We start from the raw sequence: 25,534 nt of genomic DNA, 5'->3' as shown, positions 1-25,534 counted from the left end.
AATAAAACGGATAAATAGAATTGCTTACACTTGCATGGCGCGTGACTTGTTTTACGTGGAGCGTTCTTTACGTAGTGAATAATAGTTTTGGCACTAACGAGACCCTATCTCGCTTATCGACATTGATTTAACCTTTAGAGCATAGCCCCTAACAGTAATAGCCACAAATCACCGTAATTGTCATTTAATTACATGCATGGATCATACGAGAATACGCCATTTTTAAATGAATTATTTATTAATGACTTAAGCAGGCCACTATGTTTGACTAAGCTGTTTTCGTGAGATAGGGTAATTATTAATGCTGCTGAACAACTTAACGAACGGTGCATATATCTGTTTACGTATTAGTTAGCATTACAAATAAAACATAGCAATTCTTATTCCCAGCACTTAATAAATAAAAGTGTGTATGTTTAACAGCGAACAACATAACTAACGTGTTTGTTCTATTTTCAGCAGTGACATACACTCGAGTCTCTAAAGACTACACATCCTGTCCCCTCGTGCAGGCCATAGGTTACAATGTGATTATGTATCACATCGGAGCATATACAACTTGCGTAAAATCACGTGGTGAATATTGATATATTTTTCATTATGGAGCATAGAAGTACAGCGGAGAGGAAAAACATTATTATACAAATACATTTTGACTCCTTTCGGAATGTTTCACACGAGCTTCCAATAAAATCAGCATGCTGCCACTGAACTTTGTAGGACAGCTTATTCATAATCACCGTTTTTGGGTTTAGATCGCGTTATTTATAAATGTGTCGTAACCCTTCACCACCCGACACGGCCAATCAGTAAAAAAGTGTCACGTTGACAAAAGACAAATAGTTCACTGCTTTAGCCCACCGGTGTGTTGAAGCGTGAAACCACAACATTTACAATTTGAGTACGACGTTTCGCTGGTAATTGCATCCAGCATCATCGGGCAATTCGCCAAAATGTCTGTGTGTTTGCTCTGTGGGGGTGTGTATCGCTGTGTTTGTGTGTGTGCTTTTGCGTATTAATATTTCTCACACCTGTGCCCATCATATGTGAAAAAGTCCTTCAGGTCACCTCGATCGCGTACAGGATTCTGCAATTAGTGTCAGGGTCATGCCCGACGGATATATGGAGTTCATTAATGTGGAATAAAGTTACATTTGAATGTGGTCATTTTTTTCCATTGTCTCGATATCGTCGTGCTTATTCAGAATATGCATCCAGTCACTTTTTTTCTGACGTTACATGAGGCCACACAATGTCGTGGAAACTTCATTGTTTTACTCTGTGGTCCTTGCAAGTCTGCTTGGCTCAGGCTGGCACCTGGACAAGTCACTTTTTTCAAATTGTCTTGCTGTGTTTTTCACACCTGACGATGATTGCTTGTGTTGCAGTCGAAACGTCGTGAGAATGTATTGTTTTAAATTTGTATTATTTTATAGTTTCCCTTCTACGTGACTTTACCGAAAATACCAAGAATAAGTCAGGGGTGGATTTGCGAAGCGTTCCGTGTCCCTCAGCGAGACATTTCCCACTGGAGATTACAGCCGTAAAATAATATTCCGCTGAATTTTAAAATGGTCGGAACACACCACACACGCGCCGCAAGACGCAAGCCTCGCCTAACCGAGGGACATTTGCACGTGAGAGTAAAAGTCAGACTTCTTCACGGCGATGCACATCGGACGGATGCACATTTTAAGCCTGGCAGAGCGTTTTGTCTGGGCCGACTCTAGACGCATCAAAAGCAACATTGCATATCTGACCCCCCCCCCCACACCAATTAACCGATCACACTCAGTGCAGTATTTGCTGCATGGTGTGAATTGTCATTTTCCATAGGTGTTCACAAATCCAACATTTTCACATATCCGCCTATGGTTTAAGTCTCCAGCAAGTCGGACACGTGACGTTGCACTGCATCAAGTTGAGGAAGGGTTCTTACAGGTTTCAATGAGCCTCCACCAAACCCACGACTTTTTACTCTCATGTCAAAACAACGAAAGGTGTTCCTGTCCGTTGGTATAGGCTGTGTACATATTCGATACATTCAAAATGCTTCAAACGCGAGCACAGATGTTGGCCATGCCTCACGTCACAAGTACCAAAACGGCACACTTTAAAAATAATATCTCTATAAATCTGTTTTGCTACACTTCTGGCTCAAATGACGCATAAACCACGGTGATTCTTGACACTTTAATGAAAGAAATACATACCTTTTGTAAATGTATGAAATGTGCAATCGTAACAGAATGTTTATAATTAAAAGGTGTCAATGATAAAAAAAATGTATATATATGTAAGACGGCAATATAACTCAGTTTCTTGCCACACTACTCGGCAATACGTCAGCATTTTCTCGGTCCGGCTTCACACGCCTCACTTACAATGTGTTTGATCATAGTTTGTCTTTTTGTAAAAGTTAGCCATTTTTTTCCATACCACCAGCATGCAATTTGCCTGCACTTAAACATGCTTTGGTGGCCTTTCGATGGTCAATAAACTACAGATGGAATACTGCAGTTGTAATATATCGTTCACTTTACTGTGGTTCTTTGTGTTCTTTCTCAAATACGTTCAAGTTGCACGAGTGCAGGGTTGGCAACTGAAAATAACAATAAGAGCCGGGGTTTTGTTTCGAATTCGGTACAACAACAACAACTAAACTCTCGACATTTCAAGAGTAGCAACGCAATGACGTCACGAAGCATCAGTCCTGAAAAGAGCTGTCGAATGCCACAAGGTTAGCCGAGCCCTGCACGCGTGGGGATGTTGCTAGAGGAATCGCCATCTTGTATTCGAGTGACATTGCGGATCTTGAAATATTTAGGGTTTTTTTTTTCATCGAATTTTTTTTTTAATGTCTTTTCTTGTTGTGTTGGTTACCGACCAACTGCTCTACAAGGCGATGTCACTGAACAACTTCTGAGGTCCCTTCCACTCCCTCGAATCCACACGAAGCACACTCCACCTTCTCACTGGCCCTGCCAAAGGAGAATTTGCCACACAAAAAAAAAACACACACACACTTTTAGTCCTTAAAGATGAAAATGTGCTGAATGAATTAAAACCAAGTTTACTTTGATGATCAAAGACCATCAACTCGCTATACTTGAGAAGCTGGATTAATCACTCGTGTGCATTTCGATATCACGTTTCTAGTGCTGTACAAGGGATTTCAACTGATGAGTGTCGACTTGAACGTGATGTGTGGCACCTCTAAGCCACTAGGCAACTTGAGAAAAGTCTCCGAAATGGGTTGTTGGATTCCAAAGCAAAACAAAATTATTTATTTCAGGAATATATACAAATGCTTAGAAGGGATTTTCGGTATTCCATTAAATCCGTATTTCCTCCAAAAAAATGCATTTTCACATTATTTCACTGACCCATCTCCTCCCTGGGTGTTTTTTTAAATCCAGGCTATGTCAGATCCCTTTAAAACACTTTCATTTCTGCGACAACTTAAAATGAGTGCCATAGAGTCGATTCAACGTTTTCTATACATGAGCATTATTTGTAATTCGGAAAAGTTCTTTGGTCAGACATCCTTATTGTTGTTGTGTGTGTGGTTATTATAATACGAAAGTCTATCGGTCATGCATCCACTACTTTGAATTATTTGCATTTTTCTATCATTAGTTGAATGCCTTTGTACAACATTAGACAAACACAACATTTAATTATATTATATGATGTCAGTAGCATCGATTACAATGTTTAGTTTATGCAACAAATAAAAAAAAATCACACACCAGACTGACAACATTGATCATTTACAAAGTAATGCAATGCAGAAAAGTACAGAATTTAAAAAAGAAGCATTGCAGCAGTGATCTTTCCAATTGTAAAAACAGCATAGAGGGAGGGAAATTGGCAATTAGGCAAAGTATACACTGTCACTTTGCACCTGCAATTGGTATAAATCTACAGCTTTTATTAGAGGGAAGATTATGGTAGACATCTGGAGCTATATTCCTATTTCATTTCCTCCAAGGTTAATACGAGGATTACTCCACTGTGTACTTTATCGGGTACAGTTGTGTTCTTTCGGCTGAGGTAATGTGAATTAACCTTGCAGCTGTCCCCAGAGTTTAATGGGTTGGGAATATTTCACATTTCACCTTGAATCGCAGGGTGCCAGCTTGAACCGCAGCACTGACTTGTTACTCTTATGAATTAAGTTATGGTTGGAAGAATACCAGTGAAGAGAATGTACTGAACGGTGCTCAATATAATTATATTTCTCCCACAACACGGTAATACCATTTATAAGCAAGCCACATTTTTTATAATATTAGTTTTTTTCTACTAAACCTAATTGTAAGCACAACCTAAAGGGACTGTCTTTTTGCGCATTTGAGAGCCGTATCTGACAGAATATTGATTCTATCTATTTTGTGTGAGTTCCAAAATAATACACTATGTTACGGATTGTTATAGGTAGATAGGTATGTGTCTTCTCTTAATAGCCAGGCGAGAACTCACTGACACAAGCACCTGCCAGCATCAGTAAGCATTTTGATGCGCAATTCCATCTGGAACTCCCTACAGAGAAGTAGTGGCGTGTATGTCACCGCTTCTCTGTAAGAGAACAACCAAGGAACAAAATATCACAATAGCTCACTCAACCGTCAATTGCCTCCTTTCATCTTTGCTCAAGGTGCTGTCCTCAAGCAAAGTGCGGCATTTCCTCTTCATTCACGAACTTGCTATCCGAGTTTTTGGCTCCACACGAATCGCATCTGGAACTCTGCGCAGACTGCACCGAGAGAGAGAGAGAGAGAAAGATAGCGTGGATATAAAGTGATGAGAGAGAATGTGATGAGAAAAAGTGATGAGATAAAGTGACGCAGATGCTCCTGCGAAGCAGCATAATAAAATAAGGTCATTGATGAACTGTTATTTAATACCTTAATGTTTATTATAACCAATTTGTATTGATATTCTTGGGTCTTTCGGTAAAGTCACGGAGATAGGTTCAAAGAAAATAACAAAAATAACAAAACTACGACTATTTTTTTTTCTCCTGATGACGATTGCTTGTGTTGCAATCGAAACGTCGTAGTTTTTGGTTATTTTTGTTATTTTCTTTGAACCTATCTACGTGAAAGACCCAAGAATATGAATTCCTGCAGTCACGAAAGCTTGAAGTCAAGATTCAATTCTTATTGATTTGTTATTATGATAATGTTAATGTATTTAAGAGCTTATTTACGTATTTATGTCAGGTAATTCATTCCAAATATCATTATCCGCTGAATTTGGTATCCACGAACATCTGCGGAACGTATCCCTCGCGAATAACGAGGGACAACTGCAATCTACAGTGTCTACATTACATTGTTTCTCATGCCACCCTTTTGTCGTGCCAGAAAACATCCGATAGAAATCAACAATTTGCGAGAAGCAGACTGGGTTTCAGTGTACAGAAAACCTGAGATATTTAAACTTTGTCTCGAGCAAGAATATTTCGAGAGAAGAGTTGGGCCTATGCGCTCCAAAACTCAAAGGTTGCTTGCTCGGTTTATTTCAGCACTTCTAAATGGACATTGATCCCCTGAGGCACCCAGCTTCCTCTATAATGGAATATTTAGACACCACATTGTTGACGTGCGGTGTGTATACAATCTCATTACTAGACATATGGTCCTAGTTATGGCTTATAGTTCGGTTAAAGAGCCTTCCTGCTTCAACTGAGCCGAGGCAGTTGCTGCTCGTCTCTATTGGTGGATCTGAAACAGGAGTTGAAACAACACATTCCTGTGGTTAGGGTCAGTTTTATTAGCAAGTTACTGTTAATTCGCCACATTGTTCTCTAATAGTGCTCCTAAATCGTATTGTGAGATAGTTATTTCATTACACGTGACTACAATAGACTCGTCATGCACAGTCTTTAAAGATACAGGCTGCTTTAAAAAATTATTTAATCTCTAATTGTTGTTTTTTATGTCAAGTTTTTTTTTTTATAAAGCAGATTCAATGACATTTTTACTTAAAGCTTTCGTGACTGCAGGAATTCATATTCTTTGGGTCTTTCGGTAAAGTCACGTAGATAGGTTGAAAGAAAATAACAAAAAACTACGACGTTTCGATCGCAACACAAGCGATCGTCATCCTGATATTGCGATCGAAACGTCGTAGTTTTTTGTTATTTTCTTTCAACATATCTACGTGACTTTACCAAAAGGCCCAAAGAATACAGATTCAATTACATCACATTTGTCCTACATGGCAGTGCCTTGCTGCATATGAGACAATCTGCCATGCAAAAAAACAAACACTCTTCAATTGCAAAGGGGTAATTCTGAAAAATGGAGCTGTGCACGAACATGAGAACTTCAGACTCGGAATAACCAATATCTATGATACAGCACAAAAAAAACCCTATGCATCCATTTTCCAAATACACATTTAGTCCTGTATCAGTGGCTGACAGGGCACACATGATTTCAAGCCATACTCGATTAAGCAATAACTCACCATGTGAGCAGGTGGCCAGTCTACTGCAGGATATTTAACCCAACCTTCACCCTATTCTAATAGTGGCAGCCACCAAGCACGCGGACAGTTGGCTCTGAAAGACAATTCCGCCACATGCTTCATTAAAGCTGATTGTATCAGCTAAAAGCTTGCTTATTTTTAATCACCCAATGGAGTAAGCCCATTGGAGTAAATCAAAAAATCTCCAAATATTCAAAAGGAAATGTTGGATATTTTAAAGGAAACAAATTATGAGTTATACAATCATTTTCATTATAACACCGATAATGGTATTATTATGGCCAATTGTTTATGTCGAGTTAGCTGGAATGCTCAGGGTATCATCTGTGAAAAGAGCTTCATAGCTCATCGGATTCCTCCAGTATGAATACCTTTGAGTTCTCGAAATATTATTGCTTGAGACAACGTTTAAATAGCTCAGATTTTCTGTACACCGAAACCCTGTCTGCTTGATGCAATTCTATAAGTTCTCTTTGATTTATTCAGATATTTGGTTGGATTTCTGAGCCGGTTGTGTTGAGCAGGGCTGTCCATGATTAAAACTTTGTTCTCAAGCATTGGTGGTCGCAGCCTGGTTCCCATTTCCAGCACAAGGACACAATCATATTTTGCTCAATTCCACCGATAAAAAAATATATAACAAAGTAATAGAAGTTACATGACAACATCATAGCAGAGATTTGAAGCTTGCGTGACTGCAAGGATTCTTACTCTTTGGTTTTCGGTAAAGTCACGTAGGTAAAAAAAAAACACCTTTAAAACAGTCTGCATCAGCAGTAGGTCATGCTTTATCCACCTGATGACGGACGCTTGTGTTGCGCCTGAAACGTCGTGATTTAATTTAGTTGTTTTCATATATTTTATAATATTTTTTACCTACGTGGCTTTACCGAAAAAAACAAAGAGTATCATATCAGAAGTCCCTTGAAAAGTTGCTACGATGGGCCATTCTCTAAACAAAAACAATTCAAGCAATTGCTAATGTCAATAAATTTCAATTTCAGTAAAAAATAACATGAATTAATTACAATGTTAAGTATAACTACGCGGTGTAAAATGTAATATGCTAACAGAAATGCACTCTGGTTTCACATATTACATGAGCAAACAGCAAAGCATAATAATTTTATGCTGAAGTGTATTATAGCCATCACCCACAGGGTCCTCAAAGACACACAGAGACAGGACTCCATTAGTCATGTGACGTGTATATTTTTCGCCATTTATATTGAAATTGAACTTCACCCCGCAGAGATAGCCTGGAAATTGACATAATTGACCGCGCCTTTCACAAGGTGTACCGTCCTGCCTGACTCCCTGCGATAATGAATACTTTAGCATACAAACAGAAGATAAATGCGCTTTTAGGATAAATATTTCAACCAATGCTATTAAGTTATATAAATTTTGGAGCAGCGTGGCATGGCGGGCCTTGTGCTGGATTTTACGCTGTCAGCACCACCTAGCATGCACCTGCTCGGAGTGGCGAGCGAGCGAGCGTTTGGCAGCTGGGAGGTGAGTATCTCCACTGTCCCACTGCTTCTTGCGGGGGGCCTTTAGGGCAACTTCATTAATGAGTTTGTGGGTATTTCCTCGGAAAAAAAGTAATTATGTTAGTGCTTATCAAAATGTAACTTTTTTAAATCGACATTGATATTAAATGACGTGAAATTTGAAACCAAAAAGTCTTACTTGATATTTATACTTGTAATATTGTGTATCCTGCGTTACCTCCTCACAACATAAAACATTATAATCCCACAATTCTACACGTTGTGTAGCATAAACAATCCTGCACTTGGCTCGCGTTTGTTTTTTAAGTCTCTGGCCATTTCCAGCATAATCTGCACATTATGTTTTATCAGCATATTTTTCATGAAATCCATTTGTTTCTGCCATGCACAAGGTACACAGATGCCACTACCTAAAATATTCAGGAGAACTATAAAAGTCTTTTGCAATTTAAATAAGAATATGAAAACAATGTCACGTTAAAAAAAAAAATCAGGTCACAAATATATTATTTGATTAATATTTTTATGTACTAGTGCATTGTAATTTTGAGTTTATAACAAGGAACGATTATGTAAAACACGTATGTATGTTGAACTTCTTTCACACCAACATGACTCCAGAACTATACAGGAAAGTACCCTGAAAAATAATCTGTTATGGTACTAATATTTGCATGAGGCTGTTATTATTTAGTAATGGTTTACCAACGACAACACAGTTACCCCAAAAAATCCTAAGTCATGGCCAATCTACTGCTGGATGAAGGCCTCAAGCCACCATCATCTACGGTATTGGAAGGCAATAATCCACCTACTAGCGCCTGCATATGAGCTGATTTCATCGCTCTATGTCCCCAGTGGATGTGCTCTCGGATAAGTTCCACTCCAACAAAATATAACGACATTTCAAATCAACATTTTAAGAAAATCCCATAGTATTGCTCATAGCAATTCTTCATGTGATTTGACTTAGCAGTTTGTGATAGTGCGAATCCAATACCCATGTAATTTGGAAAACATAAGAATACACTTCTTAACTCATCATCGTGTCCATTTTTGGTGCATTAATCACAATTTCGTGGTGCTTGACTAGGTACTTTTATAAAATCATGAAAGAATCAGTTAAATTCCCCATTCCTTCTGTAGCCAGGTGTGGCTATGGCATTCCCACCCCACAGCTCAATGATACTCCCTCTTTGAAAGGTTCAAGGCTACAGCTGTTGCTCATTCTGGGATTTATTGGCATATGAAGCAACCAACTTTGAATCAAGTGCAAGATTCTGCGAGGAGGTAGCCATTAAATTGACCACCTGCTGTGGGGCAATATATTTACAGGGTGGCATTAGGGATAAATAGACCCCGGTATTCCGGCGGTGTATGCACTTCATGTCTGCCGAAAGGGCTCTTCTCCAGATGTGTCGATGTAGGTACGCTTGTGTGTGTGCACCTATGCCACCCCCCTCCCAAGATCACTTTGACAGTAGCTCAGACAGCAGCCGCCCCCACCCACCCACCCACCATCCGAAAGGAACTTGAGCCGGGCCTGATGCGGACATTTAATTAATTGTTCGCTTTACTCTCTTCAAGCGCAACGTTTGCCATGCTACCCCACTGACAAGACAATGGGAGAGTTGGCACACTGTTTCCCCCCAGTTATTTAATTCGTGCATAAAAGGGCCCCCACACATTCCTGGGCAGTCCTTGGTGGTTCTACTTACAATGATGAGGTCCCTGCTTCCGTACATGACTCTTTCATTATTCCTCAATGCTGTCACTTTTGCAATCAACACAGGTGTGTGCTCCGTAAAAAAAGTATTGTCCCGTCACATGTTTTCTCAATGAAAAGGTAAAGGTGCGGCCCTGACATCTCTTGCTCATGCCACGACTCGAGGAAGTTCTTGAGAGACCCCCTCCCCCCCGCCCCCATAGGGTATTTGGCCTACTCTTCGGCACTGGCAAAAGGTCTTGGAAGAGGCAGGAATAGCCACACTTTACCCCACCACACGCAAAATGTGAATCGGTGCATTGTGGTTAATGCATTTACACTGCTGGGTGGTCAGATGTTGTGGTATTATAAAAAAAAAACTTAGACCGTTTGTTTCAAATTCCACACCGGCAGAATGAACCAGCGACCTCTGGATTGCAGTGTGGTAACCATTACACCACAGCGGCCATTTGTCCTCAAAATAAATAAGTTAAAGGCAATGTTCATGAATTGAGTAAGGGGCTGTGTCCACTACAAAATGAAGCTTGCATCTCTGCATATGTGACACGACATGGGTCATACCACTAACAGCGCCTGGCATTTCCCACAATGACCAGGGGAATCTTTACCTTAAAGCAAACTCTCAATTGAGAAACTGACATTTCTGCACCGCTGAAATATCCACATTTGGGCTTTTCAATTATACATATTACCATACGAATATCAGGAATGTTTTTTCGTGATGTATTGCATGTAGAGGCAATTTGCTCTGAAATCTCCACGATAAAGTTGTGGAATGTAAAAAAAAAAATCCACATTCAAACTTCACTGCAAGAATTAACAAATGGGATTTCTAATGAGCTACCAGGCAGATGTGGTAACTAAAAACTTGGGCTGGGGAACAATTAAAGAGTGATTGACTAAGAGAATTAGATGCAATTAGTTCAGGTTGTTCACATGTGCCACCAGTGCTATTAATGTATGGGAAGCCACGAGAGCTCATGGCACAGACACTCCGGCAATGTGCAGCATCGCAGTAGTTATCTTGCCATAGGAGGGATGTTTTCATGGTGCCAAAAAGAGCAATACGTTTGACATTTCTGACAAAAAGTAGTCGTGAAATTTAGAGAATGTATGTTAATTGGTTGCACAGCAGTACTCGAAATGATACCATGTATCAAACGCCGCATGGTAACATTGCATTATTCAACATTTGCGCACATTTGCCAAATTCACATCAAGTGCTCCATTGGGGTAAATGGGTTTTTTTTTATTATTGTGTTTGTTGCTAGTGGAATTATTATAGTCGTGCAACTCAAGTTTTAATGCCAAAATTTTCACATTAATTGCACAAAAAAGATATTTGCAATCGCACGCGCGAAAAGTAAGGGATATATATTCTCACGTAAAAATACTGCGATTGCAGCGCCCGCTGGAAAAAAAGTTAACAAAAATATTTATAATCCATCTTTTTCTATTGCTAAAACTGGGAGTGAAAAAAGCCTTGATTAAGGAAATTGCAAAGTGCACCGTGTATTGTAAATTTATTACTATTGATTACTGCCGTGTGGTTATAATCATTAATGGTACTCTACATAAAACACAGCAGTGGCAATGTCTCCACTGGGAATGTTTTTATAAGAGCAAAATGATGTAGACTTTTTATATACTATGTTTTATGCAATAATGCTGATCTTGTTTCTCGAATGTAACGGTAAAAAATACAGGCACAAGGCCAACCCTTTGTCAGAATTAAAGCTGCCATTCTAAGGCATGCTTGACAATATTTAGATGAAAACATTCTTGATCTTCTTGGTTCTTTCGGTAAAGTCACGTAGAAGGGAAGTAACAAAATAATAAAAATAAAACATAATAAAAGAAAATAATTCTCACGACGTTTCGGCTACAACGCAAGCAGCCGTCTTCAGGTGAAGAATGAGACACTGCCAAGCTGAAGACGGCTGCTTGCGTTATAGCCGAAACGTCGTGAGAATTATTTTATTTTATTATGTTTTCTTTTTATTATTTTGTTACTTCCCTTCTACGTGACTTTACCGAAAGAACCAAGAAGATGAATCCCTGCAGTCACGAAAGCTTTAAATCGTAACATTCTTGATGCTGTTGAAATTTCAGATGTCAGTTAAACAAATGTTAATTTTTGAAGATCTGTAACATGCGTATGTAAATCTGAGACTATGACATTCCATGTACATCTAGTTATCAATGAGAATTGTTTAGTTTATGCCAGGGTTTTTTGAAGTAATGTGAAAGGGTCTGAATAATTGAGGAATGCAGCAAATTACTGAGGCCTTCATCCAGCATTGGATCGACTATGTGAATTTTATCAATCGCCAGAGGAATGTAGAGTTTTCACCACTTGCTCAGGGACGGTAATGACAATGAGCTTTACCACGTTTTTAATTTGAGCAGAGAGACTCTGACTTCACTTGACTGCAGTCCTGCGTTCATGTAGCGGTGGCGCAATGATTACCGCACTGAACCAGGCAACCCGAGTTCGTTTCCCGGCCACGGTTGCGTCAGTGGTGAGTCATATCAGAATCAGTCCCGAGTTCCTTCCGTCCCCAATCCACATTAACCAGCATGGTGAAGTATGGTCAAACAACCACCCATAAAATGACCAGACCTGGGAGATGCCTTCATCCAGCAGTGGGTTGACAAAGGGCTAACGGTCCTACGTGTGGTTATAGCATGAAGCTCGGTGCTAAGAGCAGCAGCCGCTGAACCTCGGTGCATAGGTTCAAGTCCCTGCGAGAATAAACTCAGCTCATCCTTCCTTCGGTGGAGTAGCTGAAGGTGCTGCATCTCCAATATCCCGAGTGGATGTCCTATCGACAGGATGAAATTCCCATGGCAATGTGGAATTTCTACCAATGGCTCAGGATCGCCAATGAAGATGAGCACTGCCATAACTTTGAAATCATACATACTTATTCTTAGGTTATTTCGGTAAAGTCACGGAGGTAAAACATTTAATCAGCTGTCGTGGCTGTGACGGTTCCACCTGAAGACGGAGGCTTGTGTTGCTTCCGAAACGTCGTGATTTTTTATTTTGTTTTATTTTACTTTTATTAATTTACATTTTTACCTACGTGACTTTACCGAAAAAACCTAAGACTATGAATCCTTGCAGTCACGAAAGCTTCAAATCTAGAATCATACATACTGTACACAAACAAATGCACGTATTAGTCACACGAGTAACTGTAATTTTTTCTCATTTTTTTTGTCTCAAATTAAAGCCCGATGTGTGTGACGATAATAATATAACCAACAACGTATATAGTACGTGCATTGCCGAGAGGAATGCACTCTGATGTGCATGAACACTCATGCCCACAAATTACGGTTGACACCCACACTCTTCTACGTGCAATGAACACACATAAAACTCACATACATAAACATTAAACAGGCACAACTACACTTACAGGAGCACATGAATCTGTTTATCTCAAACGCCCTTGGTGTATACGGTGTGTGTACATGTCAATTCGTACACAAAAAAACAATGACAAAGATCCCCCGCACAGCCTTAACAGGCTGCTGGGACAAGTGCTGTTATGAGAGGGTAGGTGGCAAACACCACACCCGTCCACCTTTGTCTCCCCAATGCTGAGATTTACACACCGCACAAGGTACTATTTCTTAAGGCTGAGTCGACCTAGGGGATGCCCAGAATCAGTTCAGATATGCGTCACCGATATTGGCCGTGAGTGGAAATCGAACTCGTGTGGCCGTGCACAACAAGCTCCCCGTAAACGGAACGGAGACAGTTTAACACGGAGGCTTTCGCGAGCAATGTTATTACGAAGAAACGAAGACAAACACACACACGTGTGCAAAAAAACTGGATGCAGATAGGCCTAAATATTAATGGTAAAAAATATTAGAGACGGCAAACATGACAATTGATGCGGGTAATTATGATTAACGAATGCAAAATGGTTTACAATAAGAATTTTTTTGATCATGCCCAATGATTCATCACACATTTTCTGATCATTTTTAATGATCAAAGACATTGATTAATTATGATTAGCAATCACGTTGGAGAGTTCAAATATACATATGTATAAATCGATCAACAATGCAACGTATTCATCATGCATTATTGTCAAGGATTTATATTTTACAAAAATGCATTCAATCACTGTTGATTGAAAAACATGCAATTAGTGAATGTATGAACAAATATGGCGGCCAGGGGCAGCATTTGCATTGTACAATTTTACTATTTTATCAGAATAATCCTTACACATCATGTACAGACGTGTATAAATAACGAAGTTGTGTTTGCAAGCTGTATGAATCCAATTTTTCTTTTAAAACGATGCAAGCGTGTGTGTGTGTGAATATATTACTCAACAATATGCACTGCAAAACAGAGACACAAACATGAACTGGACTGTGAAAAGCAAGGATGACGTTGTTTTCTTCACATTTTTTTACCCCCAGTTACCATTCCCTTTCTATTGCCTTAACCTTCTTGTTAAATTTTGAGTGCTGACTTGTCAAAGTATACATTCACACACATCTTGCCTCTCTGGACTTCGCAAAGCATAGTCCACAAAGCATCATCGATTGTAAATGCTCATTATGCGTCGAGCTAAAATGCCAATGTGCTTTTCATTACTTCTGGAAACACGTTATCTTAAATTCTGATTTTAAAAAGACTGCTACTGATAACTATCAAACTTTACAAGCACACACAAATCCCCTGGATAGCTTTGGCACGGCATAGAAGGGGGTAGGGGGTTTCCAGCACCACACCCGCCCGCCTTTGTCTTTCTAGTTCTGGTGTTTACACACCGCACCAGGTACTACTTTAGGGCTGAGTCGACATAGGGGGGGCCCCCAAAACCGGCTCAGATATTCGCCATGGTTATCGTTCGCTATCAGCGGGAGTCGAACTCGGGTCGTCGGGTTTAGCAACAAACCAACATGGGCGACACATCAGGGATGGTTTAACAAAACAACAAAAATCCACCCACCGGCTTTGTCAAGAGATAGTAAACACAATACACACACACACGTGCACTGCGTTCATTAAAGTACATTCAACCGACGCTCACGTTGTGTGTAAAAAAAACATCAAAAAAAAACACGCCCCAACTTCTTTCGCACCGTACGGAGCCAACAGTGCAAAATGAAAAGGTGCTAATCGGAGCACAACCACAATGGAAAGTAGTACACATTTGCTGTCAATGTCTGTGTGAGAGAGAGGAGAGAAAGAGAGAGAGAGGTCGGGTCGGGGGAGAGAGGAGAGAGAGAGGGGGGGGGGGGTCACGAAAAAAAATTATGAGCTCACACGCGGTGTGAGAAGGTTAGCGGCTGCGCGGCTGACGGAGTGGGTCGGTCTGCCGGGGTTGGTCTTCTCGGGAACGAAGCTGCCTGCCTGCCTGAGCGGAGAAGCAACGGTGCTCAATAGCCCGAGGCGAGAGAACACAACGGGGGGGGGGGGGTGCAGGGAGACACACAGGCCCTGCTTCCGTCTGTTCCAACGCAGCCCGGCGAGACCGGCCAGTTCGCCGCGAAGGAAGGCTAATGTGATGAAAGGCTGCGGTGAATGAGATCCAGGCTTGGGGTCGACATCTGGCCACTGTCGGGATTTTGTCTTCTTCTTCTCCTCCTCCTCCGTCTTCTTCTTTGTCAGTGTCACGCGTCCTGGAACGTCTCGTGGAGGTCGATAGGCGATGTGGCTCTAACATATGTGCTTTATAGGGAACATTGTATACAATGTCACGAAACAACTTGTTTTATTTTAGATTGTGTTTTATTGTGCTAAATCATCGCTTGCCGTGTGTGGTGATAATGATTGCTTCATAGACGAGGGTCTATTTAAGCATTCGCATTAGTAGCCATTATCAGTACACTGCTGGGCAAAAAGCATTTCAATGTCGCCACCATCACACACAGCCGTACACTCTCTGTGTACAGACTGATCTCATTACTCCATCTCTGTTCGTGGTTATGGTGGTAGTCCTGTCGGATGTTCTCCCCTTTGGTTGCCATCAGTCTTGTCCAAGGTCCACTTCGTTTTCGAGACGGTCAAAACGATGCCTCTGTTGCCAATAAATGTCGCCATAGAACAATTGGGTCATTCGACCAAATGGCATTCGCAAGAGTGATGATTTTACAGTGAGACGGGAAAAATTCTGGACCGGTTTTAACTTTCTGAATCGCATCAAGAGGATATGGCGTGTTGCTCGTGTATATACTGTGCACTAATTATTTGGTGGGGCTGCGTTAACAGTGGTGTACACCCACAATGGACAAACAACTTCAACACATTGGTCATGGTTCCATTGACGACTGTGTTGAGTTTTAAGTTACATCCTGTACTTACTTTTGTCACAGTGTCATCGCAGTAAATACAATGCCATCAAAATGTCGGCTCAGCAGGTGAAGGAAGGATGAACGGCTTCGCTGCAAAAGGTCATTTTACGTTTGAAACTTATATCAGGATCGATCAATTTCTAAGGAAAAAAAGATGTATACTGCTGGATGAAGGCTGCCCCAAGCCAAGATTACTCAGAGGTAGATGCTAATAGTTATACATATTCATCCAATGTGCCTGAAGGAAAACAGAATAAAATTCGACCACAGAGACAGAGCAATGAAATAGGCTCCAGTGCAAGCAGCTAGACATACTGTTGCATTGGACGGCAGTAAGAGATGATGATGGCTTGGGGCAGCCTTCATCCAGCAGTAGATAACCCGCGACTAATGATCATGATAGTCACATGAATTTGCATTGTATTTGTTCTCAAACTGTTGAATGATTAGTTGGAGGTTTGTTAATGCAATTGCGATCAAAAATAATCTGCAGATAAAGGATACCCAGAGTGTCATTTGAGTCCCGTATTCTCCGTGTCAGGGCTGCATATGTAGAACGGCAAAATGTCTCAAGTTCGTGGCTCTCAGTGTCGTGGTGCGTGTAATCTTGTGCGTTGTGTCTCAAGCTGCTGTATATTTACCTGCTGTGTGACTTCTTTTTTGGACCAGGTAAATCCCACTGAGCAATATAGTTCTTATTCAGAAGTGATCTGGCTGAAAATGACAGCTCAACGAAGTGGCCTATCACGTGTAAATGTATAGCAGCAGCCAAACTCATGTTGATTCTAAATGTGGATGGATAAACCGGAGGACCTGGAGAAATAATGAATGCAACCATGGAGACAGAGACATGCAAACTCCAAATATACATCCACCACCCGACACAGCCAATTAGGAAGGTTTGTCACGTAAGGAAAATGGAATTTCTGCACATAAATGTAGTGGACACAAAGGGTTATGGAAAGGCTGGCCATCCATGCCACTATGTCCCACAGTCCCGTTGTACTTTGCCATCGCGGTCAGGCCATCACCATCTCTCGCGATCCTGTGATGTACCAATCCACCTAGCACCAGCAAAAACAGTTCCATATAAAATATCAAACTTTTTATTTCTCGAGCTATTCTCACACGATTTCATATGCGTCCGCGATGTTGCCTCCTTTTTATGTTGATTTGGAGAAATAAAAAATATGTTATCAATTATCAAAAAATATGTGTTAATAATACAACTTGTAATTAACCCCTCTTGATTTGAACAAAATTTTTTACATCACGTGCTACTTACTATAAGCCCTGACGTAAACTCTGCCTGCAAAAAAAATAGCATTGCTACCATTTGAGCCATCTGTACCTAATGGATCCTTTGGGAATGGGGGGAGGGGGGCATGCCCACAGGATATTTGGGTTCAGCCCTGGGGCTTAAGGGCAGCCCAGAGACGGGTAGGGCATGGGCAGCTACGGGTGGCTTGCGACAGGGGATCAGGAAGCTCGCAGAATGCCGCTGTCGGCAGGTGGTCAAAGCCTCGCGAGGCCCACTTTGGCCTCCGGAAGAAAAAAAATACGATGATGAAATTGTGGATAAACAAACCAAATGCGTGTTATTAAATTCACGCCGAAATGGTCGGTCTTTCTGTGATGGCGGACTGCACTTTGTAACATTAGACCTATTTTTGGGCCTTCTGCTCTAAACTTAGCCAGGGTCCTTACAAGATTAATAACCGTGATGCAGAGCACGGACACGAGAGTCATTATCCCCGAGACGTCGTGGCATAGACACCACCACACGTAACACCGAAATAAAACTCGGACAACTCAACACCACCGCGGACTGGTAACGGGGAAAATGTAACAGGAACAGAACCTATGTAACAGATGGAGCTTTGCGAGTTACTGAAATGAATTAATTTATTAACGAACGTAATGCGTAAGTGCAACGCTTCTTTGCGCCATAAAGGTGAGTTACGGAATTCTTCCACGCGATAATAATTCAATCATCCCAACGCTGACCGTGTTTATGCAAACACTATGAATGTATTACAATGCTGCCCCTTCATTTAAAATGTTTTAGGGGGCGAAAAAGCATTCTCATGGAAGTGCAGCGCGCATATTGATGCTTCTATCTCTCATCCCGCACCAACATAACGACAATCATAATCTTGATGGTCTCAATTAGCGCAAAGGCATCCAGGCAGATTGGACAAGTAGGGATGGGTGGGAGTGGATGTGAAGAAAGATATGTATCCTGCAGGGAGTGGTCACCAGAGAGCCCATCAAGAGGGTATGAAGAAATAAATTATTTTTTCACACACACACGCACACACGCATGCGCGCGCGTGCACACACATTGCATTGGTGTCTGCATGAAACGTACAACATTTACATCTGTGCAGTCAAAACCGGCATGTCACGGACCCCTTCTAGATGTATTGTGTCACCGTGAAATGTTCAATGCACATCGGTCCGCACTACATTTTAAACCTATGCAAATTTAACTCTCATATATTTTCCTGTTTACAATACTAGGATGCCAAATTTTTTGTAATGGTGATATTGTGGTCGTAATTCTTGACAAGGGAATCGTTTGCAGATAGTTACTGAGGTTGAAGAGGTTTTAATATTTGAAATGCTGTTCAGGGCATATTAACTGGTGCTACACTTGGGAATGTGTCCATTTCCGTTCTCTGCACTCCACTTCAAATACCACGTGTTAAGTGGTGTTAGGCACATAGAGATCCTCTGGTTTGATTAAATAACGCGATACGCGATCTGTGTATATTTACGATTGACAATTTATCAATTCCACACTGCACGACGGCCTCCCCACACTGTCGATCGTGGGGGTTTATTTAGCCATACTTCACCAGTCTGGTCAGTGTGGATTGCTGGAAAGGAAGACCCGGGACTAGTTGAGATATCACTCACTGATATCAACAACAGTGACCTGGACTCAAACCCAAATCACGGAGTTCATAGCACTCTGCACACCGCTCCACTCGCGATCAATGTAGTGGACTCATTGTTAATTTTAAGTGCATTTAAAGTAATTATATTCAACGAACGTGAACACAAATACCATACCTACGTTCAATCCAAATGTGGACAGTAAATTTGTATTTTTAAATGTGTGCGTCATTCATTATGCGCGATTACTTGTGACATGCACAAACATATTGCAGAAATGTTTATTGTTTTGTAGGTAAGCATTTGGAAACTAAAAAATATTGGTCTTATACATGTTGCAATTTCAGAATGTTTTGCCTTTAAACATTCCTTTTCGTTTTTCTTTGCGAGCATACGAGGTAGTGCCTTCCTTTAAGTTCTAAACACGACAACATAGCAGCTTATACCAAGCATTGTCCAAAGTATATAGTGCATATATGTACATCATGCACAGTGTCAATTATTATACACACTGTATACATGGCCAGGAGATTTTATACACAAAGACACGAGCATTTTTTGGGAAAATTACGCAGATATGGGAGGATAATGGGTTATATCAAGTGTCTCCCAGCATATATCACAGACATTGCAGTGTTTATTGCGTTATGTACTGCATATATCTGCTCGTAGCAGGTTGGTGTCAGATACAATAGTAAAGCTGTGGAAAGATTAAAATGGCATTTTTGTTCCATTGACCTGTTTTTAATAGCCAGGCTGGCAGAGCGAAGCAGCCCTGGGTAATACGGCATCCTATTTTTCACTAAAGAAATGAACCTTTCAAATAGTGCCAGGGTTGCCTTTTATGGGCCATAATCCATCTGTCAGGTTCAGCCCTGGCGAAGCCATTGAGCATTGGCGTGGGCTGCTAACGCACGGCATCGCGCTGAAAAAGGGTCGCTTTTTTTTTCACCCTCTTATAAATTGTAATGAATGCGTTTGATAATGCCCTGACATTAGCGGCATGATTGCTCTGTAACTTTGGCAATCTCACCCTGTGCATCCGCATCGAGGAGAGAGCACGATTGGTACTGCAGCACCACCTCATGGTTCAAGCTCTCTCACCGATGCAGCCTAAAAAAAAAACGTGCACCTACTTCCAAGTCCCCTTCGTCGTACTATTATCGTTCACTGAACAGCAGCAGCAGCCATGATCAAGCCACTGCTGATTGAGACGAAATGTATTCTCTACTCCAACCGGCACTGACCAGCTTGGTGAAGCATGATCAACCCCGTCGCCGTTCTATGATCGAAGCACCTCAACTTTTAATAAACCTGAGCACCACAGAAGAGCGAAAGAGATGTGGACCGTCGGTGCATTCACTTTTTTTGTCTTTAAAACGTTTCCTTCCACCGAGGCCACACTTTACAACAGAAAGGTGGTCATGTAATTTCGACAATCACTGCGTTTAGGCAAGATTGCTGTTGAATGTTCCCGTGCATGATGGTAGCTGTGCATTTACTGGGTGCATTCTGTACTCTTGCGAATGGCAAACACCCCAAGAGATAACGTGGGGGTTCTATGCCTCACTCTCTCTGCAGGGCCGGTGTGCTGTTGCGTTATCCCACCAAGTGTCGCTTTTGAACGGTATTTTTTTTTGTAAAAGGAAGAGCTTTTTTTTAAAATGAGCATATTTCACAACCGTATTGTTAACATGAACAGTGGAAATCTAGATGTTCCGAGATGAAATAAATTATCATCCTGCATCCGATGTTAACTGCAGCTTCCCCCCCCCCACCCCACGGAAACATTGTCGTATAAGAATAAGAACGCCTATGAACACGTTTTGGTGTTCTGAGAATTATATATATATATATAAAGTCTTTGTACACCAGTCCATGCCGACCACTGCTGTATACAGTGAACACCCATATGTGTGCATATGTATATAAATTACTCACGAAGATCATTGTGAAGAGAATAATAAACAAATTAGAGGCCAGCCAATTGCGGAAGCAGGCAGGACTTTGGAAAGGTTTCTCTACTCGCGATGGTTAACATCACCCCCAGACAACCTCCAATGCGCTGTCGCAAAAATCCGGGAGTCCAAATATTGTGGAGGACATCGCTCGCAATCACGGGCGGTTTCTTCATTAGGGCGATTGGGCGACGCACCACCAATGTCATTAAACCACAGAGTCACGCTAGCCGTCACTGCAGCCTCTGGATATAGTCCAATCAGCGTCATGTCACGTTCTGTGGAGTACCGCCTCTTTTTGGGCGATTTCCCTCCAGCTGAGAATCGCCCCGAGTGGCCCCATAGACTTACATTCAAAGATGTTTTTTTTAGAACGGGGGCGCTGCAATGCATTCTCTATGGCTTCCGGGAGGGCTCGCCCTAACGTGCTTACGTCATCATACGTGCTTACGTCATCATACGTGCTTACGTTATCTTACGTAAGCACGTTTCATCCAACAATATAATTTGTTGCCACCTAGTGGAATCTTTAATAAAATAAACTTGAGTGGTTTGTTTTAATAGTGAGTATAGAAACAAACAAGATGTATTGTAAGAATCACTTTATTTTTCATTAATATTAAAGAAGTGAAGTTGCCTTTACATGCTTAAGCTGTTAATTTATCCATTGCATGGGTGGACCTTATCCTTATCAATCATCCAGACATTTGCCCCCCCTGAAAGATTTTGCAGGAGCCGCCACTGCTCGCAATGTTCTTCACTAATTTTCCACGGACAGCCACTTTCGCCGATGCCGATAAGACATCGGTGCACGTGGGCCGCCACGCCGCCTGCGAGGGGCTGCTTTCACGCGTTGTGTATTGTCGGGGGCCGCACTAAAGGCCACGAGGGGCCGCCAGTGGCCTCGCAATGAAGAACACTGTCCTAAAAGAACCCCCCACGCCATCGGCTCTAACAGCCGAAGATAAAATCACCGGCACTCGCTGGTTGGAATCGTTTGGCGGCTATGGACGTGGCAGACACAATCCTTCTGATCCTTCTCAAAGTCCCGACTGTGGAAGCGTCTGGCTCCTCTCTCCCGTGACAACCATGGAACTTGCTAAACTGCACTCGATTGCGACGCAGGAGATGCGCGTTGAACCTTCCACAATTTGGATGATCAAAAAATTGCCGGGCTGAGACCTGTGAGTGGCTGGACAAAGCTGGATGAGGTGCCATCTGTTGAGGAAGTACGAAAGACGATCCAGAGTCCGAGACCAGGAAAAGTGCCGTGCAAAGATGATCTACCAAGCGAACTGCTGTGGGGAGGGTGACGTTTGTGTGCAGACTGCCCTATTTGACACCATTGCAACAGTCTGGACCACTGGATGGGTTCCGCAGGATTGGAAGGATGGGGGACCGCACAAACTGTAACAACTACAGGGGTATTTCCTTCCTCAGTGTGCCGGGAAATGTCCTGATAAGGATTATTCAACATCACCTTGCCAGGCATGCTGAGGAGAGGCTTGTGGAACCTCAATGTGGTTTCAGGCCAGGGCAGTCCTGCACATTTGCCATATTCTCCGTCCATCTGCTACAGCAGAGGTGTAGCGAATTCCAACAGGACCTACATACAAACAATAGGCCAGAGTTCTAGGTTGTTCTCCGTGCTTTTGAAGTCCCTGACTCTCTGCTCAAAATCATTAAGACCTTCATGACGGCGGGCAGGCCGGGGTAAGGCTATGTGGCCGGGAGTCAGAGCCATTCCCTGTTCACCTTGGAGTGTAACAGGAATGTCCTAAAGACCCGAAGCTCCACACGAAGCTTCGGGTCTTCTTGGCCACAGTCATGCCCTCCCTTGTCTATGCTTTCGAGTCGTGGACCCCCCTAATGCAAAATCTACGCCGGTTGTAAACATTCAGGCTGGCCTGCTTATGATCCATCATCGGTTTAACCAGGCTGGATTGTGTGCGGAGCTGACAAATACTGTGAAGATCTGGACAAAGTCTCAACGGTGAGCTCCTCCGGCAGACAAAGCTGCATTGGTCGGGGCATGTAGCCCGCATGCCCAGCTACCGCATGCCCAAACAGATTTTGTTTGACCGGATAAATGGGGCTAAACGGATATAGCACGGGCTAAAGAAGAGATGGTTTGATGTGTTATAGGAAGATATGGAGCTGAGTGGACTTGCCAATGACTAGGAACCAGTGGTGTCAAGATCGGCCTCTGTGGAGCGGGCTCGCGAAGGAAGCTACTGGGCAGTTGGAGGCAGTCGACCTCAAACAACAGCGGAGGGCACAGGAGCACCGCTCTCAACAATAACCACAGCAAGTTGGCACAGTAAGGGGGAACAGGTGGTGCATCTGCCAGCAGTCTCAGTCAGTCGGCCGACGGCGCCTGGGTCTGTTCTGTGACCTCCTTGTCAGCAAGCCTTTGACACTTCGCGTGGCCTCGGAGTACACCTGGCCTGGCACAGGTGCCCGGTGGTGACGTCACCGCCACATAGTGATGGACGCCGGGTGTTGTTGCAAGGCCGCTTGTATCGGTCGGGTGTGCTCCGTGTGGCGGTGCCAGTGTTTTGTGTTGGTGGACGTTATTGCGCGTCGACTGTGCTCGATGCGAGCGTGAGAGGGTATTTCCGTGTCTGTACGGTTTGGTTAGGCATAGTCACCCAGAATGCATTTCGTGGTTGTGTTGTAGAACCGTGTGTTGGTGCATCAACTCGACTTGGGTGGGACCCCCCGGATGTTCCGGCGTAGACGCCCGCTGTTTTGCGAACATCCAAACAAACGCGAAGCACAGCATTTGGCGTGTGGGCACGCTCAGCTGCCACTAACGTGCTGCATTAGTGCGGCTACGGGGGCCAGTGCCCTTAGTGAGCGGGATGCCGCGTTCAAAGTATAGAGAGGCAGGGGTAGAACAGCCAACTCTGACTGAAGATCGGGTATTCCCTCCCCCTTGCTCGCATTAACTTGGAGTCGCGTGACACAGCGGTGGAAGATATTTGTTTCCTCCAAACATTGGATAGAGGAGATGCAAATCCCATGGAGAAAATATTAAATAGCTTACATGCAACGAGAATGAACTGCAGTGGATGGTAGACGAACAAATACGGCGAAAAGTTGGTCTCGGGATGAATATGAGCGACAGGTTCGCAAAACAATCGCAGATATCTGTCGAAGAGAGAAAACTGGAAAATGTGAATCTCGGACAACTATGAAAGGCAGATAAATTTGAAATCATGAAATAAAGAGACAGACACGAGCAGGGAGAGGCCCTTTTGACATTATCATGAAAATACATTTTATTTTTAATTATGAAATGTAACATACTAATGAAATATTTTCATCAGTGCAAACTATCTGCTGTCATACCTATGGTTCAGAAACATGACGACTGATTTGTTGTTTTACAAAAACTGAACTGAGTACAAATGTGCAAAGAGATATATATATGTTGGGAATTACAGAGACAGAAAGACAAATAGCATATGCAGGCAAAATTAATACATCATTCAAACTGTTAAGTAGGCCTCGGCAGGACACGGAGCTGGAAAGAATGACTCACATTTGTCATCCAATTGATCTTTTAACACTCATGGCAAAGCCGAGGAATCTTAAGAGGACCATCCGTGCAAGAAGAATTGCACTTGGTACCAAAGCGTTTGCTGTTGCAACACCCACTCTGTGAAATGCCCTTCGTGCGCTTTCTCAATTTAGGTGAATTTACCATAACGACTTGGGCCTTCAACTCACGTGCTCGACTCAACTGCAGCCACAGTTGCAACTGTGACTTGCAACTGTGACTTGCAACTGTGACTTGCAACTGTGACTTGCAACTGTGACTTGCAACTGTGACTTGCAACCGTGACTTGCAACCGTGACTTGCAACTGTGACTTGCAACCGTGACTTGCAACTGTGTTTTGCAATGACGATTTGACAACTATATTTGCAAGTGTCATTTATCCATAATATATACACAGAATATATTTTTTAATAATTGCTATTATTTTCTTTATATCATTATGTTATGCTAAAGTTTACAGACGATTGTTTATCATATCTACCTACGTAACGTCCTCTGCAATTATCTGCCGTTACCGACCTCAGCATGGGCGACACATCGGTGAAAAAGAGCTCTATGCCTCATGGGGTTCTTCCAACTCAAATAAAACGTCGGTGTCTATGATGACCAAAGATCAAGTTTAACAACGGAGTGGCGGTCAAGAAATGGATGCGGTCAAGTGGAATGTTTACCAAGGAGATGGAGCTATGAGATTAACCCATGTGCAGATGTTCAATTATTATATCGCAGGCGTATGAATTATTCTGGCAGCTTGGAGAGGCTTTCATCCAGCAGTGAACTTACCATGACTGTTGATAATGATGTACCTTGCTGACCCGCCCTTACTGGACATCCTGTGAACAAGAGCTTCACAGTTCATCGGATTCATCCAAGATAAATCAAGATTCTGATTTTGAGACTGTCTCTATTATTCGTTCACTTATCACTGGTAAGATGACAATTTCCCTTTTGTCAGTTTGGCCAGTAAAGAACTGTTTACTCTGGGAAGCATTCATTTGATTCATCTATTCATTATCTCCAGTCTAAAACATA

At 42.3% G+C, this 25,534-nt stretch overlaps 1 long non-coding RNA gene across 2 annotated transcripts; it reads right to left on the bottom strand.

Moving 5' to 3' along the window:
• Window positions 1-1,605: 1,605 nt before the first annotated feature.
• On the bottom strand, window positions 1,606-24,733 carry LOC133345781 (uncharacterized). 2 transcript variants are annotated; one of them, XR_009755485.1, is made up of 4 exons: window positions 24,646-24,733; window positions 23,986-24,089; window positions 4,630-4,759; window positions 1,606-2,981 (listed from the first exon to the last, which is right to left on the bottom strand). It is a non-coding gene; the product is annotated as an uncharacterized LOC133345781 (long non-coding RNA). The 2 variants fall into 2 exon arrangements; XR_009755484.1 differs by having other exon boundaries at window positions 24,484-24,683.
• Window positions 24,734-25,534: the final 801 nt, after the last annotated feature.

Source organism: Lethenteron reissneri, chromosome 23 (genome assembly GCF_015708825.2).
Source record: "Lethenteron reissneri isolate LAM-NWPU_2019-01 chromosome 23, ASM1570882v1, whole genome shotgun sequence".
Taxonomy (NCBI): domain Eukaryota; kingdom Metazoa; phylum Chordata; class Hyperoartia; order Petromyzontiformes; family Petromyzontidae; genus Lethenteron; species Lethenteron reissneri.
The sequence above is the reverse complement of the archived record's forward strand: the minus strand, read 5'-3'. Positions and strand labels throughout refer to the sequence as shown.